This window comes from Galleria mellonella, unplaced genomic scaffold, assembly GCF_026898425.1.
Source record: "Galleria mellonella isolate WM207_F2 unplaced genomic scaffold, CSIRO_AGI_GalMel_v1 utg28, whole genome shotgun sequence".
NCBI lineage: Eukaryota > Metazoa > Arthropoda > Insecta > Lepidoptera > Pyralidae > Galleria > Galleria mellonella.
Window position 1 is genome coordinate 1,937,508 of NW_026442064.1, and position 6,000 is coordinate 1,943,507.

Below are 6,000 nucleotides of genomic sequence, written 5' to 3' on the forward strand. Positions count from 1 at the left end.
CAAAGGTACCCACGCAATCGACTTTTGTACAAAGTCTCCCTCAGGTCTGATTAATTCTTTATGAATTGAGAACTATGGACCAACTTATTCAATATGCTGCTTTCATCCTCATCTATTATCTGTCACTAGTACCTCGCCAGTGCATACCAATAGGCAGGCAGGGTTGCCATCCCTATCTTGAGAGAGGAGACCTGCTCTTACCATCAAGGGGCGGGTCGCTGCCGTCGGAGATGTGGTGAGTGCGAAAGCGAACCCATGTCTCCGACATATGGCACCTCGAGGTTATATCGTCTGGTTTTTGGTGGGTACACCCCCACCTTACGGGGGGACTCTCACAGTACCCATTCACCTCCCACAAGGTGTATGGGTCTGCATAAAGCATTTTCCAGACGTTAAAAAAAAAAAAGGCAGGGTTGCCATTCCATTATGACTATATATATATATATATATATATATATATATATATATATATATATATATATATATATATCCAGTAGTATTATATTAGAGTACCCAAATGATTGATGTATCCTTCTAAACCTCCACAAGAACTCTTGTACTCTTGAGTGTTGCTTGAAATTCTCCAAGTTTTTTTATGTGTATGCAAAAGTTTTTATAAGCGAAACATTGTTTTACAGCTTTCCAGCGAGAACCCAGAGGAGTTAAATATTTGATTTATTATGAATGTAATACATGCACTAGAATATTCTATAGTTACATTCTTTTGTCTTGTACTTGTAATGTAATCCTTATTAATATTATAAACGTGAAAGTGAGTTTACTTGTTTGTTTGTTTGTTTACCTGTTAGCGTGTAACTGCTTAACCATCTACGAGTACTTTGAATATATATTTATTTAATAAATATTTGGTATAAATGTACTATAATGGGTGAAAATGGTATGGTAACCCCGCCTGCCCTAACGGGATAAGCTGGCGGAGCACCAGTGAAGGGTGATAGATGAGAATGCAAACAGGCCAGTCAGCCTATCATGATGAATTCATCAGGAATTAACCATGATAGTTTCCAGGGAGAACCGCGAGGAGGTCGACCTGGTTGGGTATATTGCTAGCAATAGGATTCTCAGTCTTTATTTCTAACAAATTCTTTCCCTCTAATGGAAAAGGGTTCATGGGTGATGATGAAATGGTAACTCTCCATGCGTTGCCACTCCTGAGGACTCAGGTGTTATTCCTCTGTACCCAGTAAATTCACGCCATATCCCACCCTTCAAACCGAAACACGGCCATGCAAACACAACTGCTTCACGGTTGAAACACGAATGGGACAGAGGTATCCAAGCAATCGACATTTGTGCAAAGTCTCCCTCTGGTAAACAACAACAACATACAACCGAATCGAGGACTTCGTTCTCGTTATGAAATCGATCGGAAAAATAGGGTAACACGACAAGTGACAATAGTCGGCTGTATGTACTCGTGACCATACATAAAAATGTGCTGATGACGAATTTCGAGAAAGCGGTGGAATAAAATTAATGGAACGGAAAGCTTTTAGTGTAGGTATATTTTCATTTCACTGGATAGTATTAATGCATATGAAAAATGTCGCTCTCACTGCAACGTTGGAACGGTGAAATAAAGAATTTAACTGCCAGCAGAGATGAGTTTATAGTGCTTGTAAATAGGGTAAAGTGATTTTTTAAAACGGCATTCTAATGTATTTTTCATGCCCACTGTTTCATTTATCATTAATTAGAGCGCATTCTGAATATTAAATATTGTTTTATTTTATTCACAGACGGACTGGCTGGAAACTGTACACATTGTATTTGGACAGTCGTGAATTTACTGGGTATAGAGGAATAACATCTGAGTCCTCAGGGGGGTATCATGGGCGAAACAGTGTACTCTGTTATGTTCATGGTACTGCTCATGTCTATAGGCGACGGTTACCACTTTCCTACAGGTGGGCCGTCAGCCTGTTTGCCATTCTAAGTTGTATAAAAAAAGAACTCACAGCATCAGCTAGGCCAGAATCTTTTGCCTAATACGAGATACTTATTCTATTTATAATACTTTGTAATACAAATATATTTAATAAATTTTGTGGTTTTTTTTTATATTCGTGTTTCTACCGTAAAGCAGTCGTGTTTGCATGACTGTGAGATGGCTTTGAAAATAGCAAACAAGCTGACGGCCCACCTGATAGAAAGTGGTAACCGTCGTCTATAGATATAAGCAGTACCATGGACGTAACAGAGTATACTGTTTCTTCGCTCATGATACCCCCCATGAGTTCCCATTCCTGAGGACTCAGGTGTTATTGCTCTGTACCCTGTAAATTCACGCCATATACCACCCTTCAAACCGAAACACAACCATACTTCACGGTAGAAACACGAATGGGAGAGAGGTACCCAAGCAAACGACTTTTGTACAAAGTCTCACTCTGATATAGTACTATGATTCTAGTATGATATAGTGTCTGTTGCATCCATATACTTATTACAAAAAGAGTTCCAAATGGACGCAGAATATTCCAGTTGAGAACGAACGAGACTTTTGCAGAAATGTATGGGTGACGAAATTTGTTTGAACACACGACATGTACGCATTACAAAGCCATACATTTGGAAAGCTTTACTAATTATATTATTTATAAGCAGGTCAAGATGCAATTTATTATCCAAAATAATTCCTAAGGTCTTAACTGAGTCAACAGTTTCGAGAAATACATATTTTCTAGTCTATTCTATTCTGTTCTGTTCCGTTCTGTTCCGTGCTGTTCCGTTCTGTCCCGTTCTGTTCCGTTCTGTTCCGTTCTGTTCCGTTCTGTTCAGTTTTGCTCCGTTCTGTTCCGTTCTGTTCCGTTCTGTTCCGTTCTGTTCCGTTCTGTTCCATTCTTTTCCATTCTATTGTATTCTGTTCTGTTCTGTTCTGTTCTGTTCCGTGCTGTTCCGTGCTGTTTCGTTCTGCGCCGTTCTGTTCCGTTCTGCTCCGTTCTGTTCCGTTCTGTTCCGTTCTGTACCGTTCTGTTCCGTTCTGTTCCATTCTATTGTGTTCTGTTCTGTCCTGTTCTATTCTGTTCTATTCCATTCTGTTCTGATCCGTTCTGTTCTGTTCTGTTCTGTACTGTTCTGTTCTGTTCTGTTCTGTTCTGTTCTATTCTATTCTATCAATTAACTGTGCACGCGATTTCTTTTCAGCGGTTTTCATCTATTTTTTTTTCATGCAACAACCTTTATTTCTGTTTTACTCTACTCTGGTGTCAATGGTTTATACAAAGCTAAGTACTCGATTGGCAAATTATACGAGTTTGGCTCTTCCAACTGGCTTCCGTAGCGTATATTAACGCCAATTACGACTTGCCTCCCCAATTTCCGTCAGGTGGGCCGTCAGCTTGTTTGCCATTCTAAGTTGCATAAAAAAATTGTTTGTCTACACTAATATTATAAAGGCAAAATTAGTGGTTTCGTATGTTTGTAAGGAATAAATTTAAAAACTACTGGATCGATATCAAACATTCTTTCATAAATAGAATGCTTCATCATCAAATTTAAGTTCAAATCATCTTTATTCAAATATACTTGTTTACAAGCACTTTCAAATCGTAATTTTTTTTTATTCTACTGCAGAGTTCAGAAGGTTGTTACCTGTTGAGTAGAGACCGCAAGAAACTCAACAGTTTAGACTCTTTTAAACGTTGACATGAAGAAGTAAAGTAGGGGATGAAAGTTTGTATGGAAGCGGGCGAAACTGCGGACAAAAGTTAGTGGGGTTATATCAAAGAGCGACTTTGTCATAAAAAAAAGCCGCGTCAGGTGTTTATTGGAGCTCTCTGGACGGAGTAAGTGACAATTATTTTTAAATGATCCAAATTTGATAATACAAAAGTTGATGCCGGAATACGATCTTGGAATTTAGGTGAATATCTACCCAATCATTTAACCCTGACAATTATTTACGATGATGTAATTAAAAAATATTTATTGTTCCCTTCTAAAAATGTAATACAAGTAAACTTAGTAATAATACAAAAAAATATAAACCTATATATGGGAGGAAAGGGATTGTTAGTAATGGGGCCAAATAGCCCCATTACTAACAACAGACCTCTCTTACAGAGTTCTGACAATGTGTTTTGCAAGTTATAGATATTAAGTCCTAAATTGTTTGTGGTGAGAAATAATAATAATAAATAAATAATGTGTCAACTTTATATACTTAAAGTAGCAATGATGCACCACACCTCTCCTCTCCTCGCGCAAAAACCTTCAGACCAGAGAAAGCGCAAAATAATCATCCCTCGCATCAATACTGCATTCGCAAAGCGCTTCAGTTATTATTCGTGCCCACTTATATATAAAAAATTTAATAATCTAAAATAGACTTCAATTCAGACAAAACTATTTATTTTGATTTAAAATCTAAACTATTTGACCGATTACGATAGAATTTCTACAGGATCAATCTAGAAGTACGAATGAAAAAAAAAATTTCCAATTCGGTTACAACTGACAAAGTTATGAGGTTACTAACGTAACAAAAATACGACCGAACATGGTCAAGCTTTTTCAAGTCGTTGAAAAATCAAATTTATCAATAAGTCTAACTTACAAGCAAATAAGTTATAAGCAATTTAATACTTGACAGACTCTCTGATATGTGCATTGACAGATTTATTGATCTTTATCACTTCACAGTAATGGAAACGGAAGCATTAAGAAAAACTAATGTTAACTAGTGATAAATTTAAGATTATAAAGTAAAAAAAAAAACAAAATATCTAAGGACGATAAAATATTCGACGCCCAACGTAATCTGACATTCAGTATCCAGTTGACACGGCGGGGGGCAAAATTGCCGGGTCAGCCAATAATATTGTAAATGTCAACATATATCGCGAGGTGCCATCCTTTGTCGACCTCAGTGGCGTGATGATAAGAACATTGCTTTGCGTGATATCTCATGTTTGTTTCACGTTAGAGACAATTTAAGAGATGAGTTTGTGTGAACTACCTCTGGTCTGGAGGTTTTTTTTAACACGTTGAGCGCCATGTCAGCCATCGGTGGCTGACACTAGACTTTTCGTTTAGGCCGCGTCAGCCATCGGTGTCTGACAGCGTGTAACATGAGAACTATAAAATTTTACACTATTTTACGGAATTACAGAAAATTTATTTAAAATTTACTTTAATTAAATTAAATTAAATTTATTTAAAATTTACAAAGGGAACACCGGTTACGGATATATTTCGATAAAATCTTGTCTAGCAGGTCAAACGACAAAGAAAACAAAACAGACTTGGTGCGTAACGTGTTCAATGAATGCCTATAGGAATCACGTTCCAAACGTAAACTACCTTCTACTACGATAGGAAACACCAGCTCCTGCAGTACCAGCGCTTCGAAGCGGCGCGCGTGGCCTGAACGAGATTGCTGTAGAAATACGCGTGGCGCTCAACGTGTTAATGGACGCAGATGGAACTGCACCTAACTGTACTTATGGGATACAATAGTGGGGCAATAATGGAAGGTGATACGACGGGAATGAAGGCAATTTACTGGGTACAGAGGAATAACACCTGAGTCCTCAGGAATGGCAACACATGGGGGGTATCATGGGCGAAACAGTATACTCTGTTATGTCCATGGTACTGCTCATGTCTATAGGCGACGGTTACCACTTTCCATCAGGTAGGCCGTCAGCTTGTTTGCCATTCTAAGTTGTATAAAAAAAAAGGCAGCTCCGTAATTCCGTCGTGGCAAATTCACTATAAATTAACCATGATAATGTCCAGGAAGGACCGCGTGGATGTCGACCTGATATTCTCATTACTATCCCTCTCCCCACAATTTGTGCCCTCGAATAATTCCTGTCCAGTGTTTCATAGTATCTAGTTTTCTAGAATTTAGTATACTAATTGGTTTTTTGTTTATTTGAACCGTTTACCTATTTATAATACAATAAGTTAATAATCTGTTTTCTTTTTATTATTATTACTTTTTTTATCTTTTTTTTTTTTATTTGATTTTGC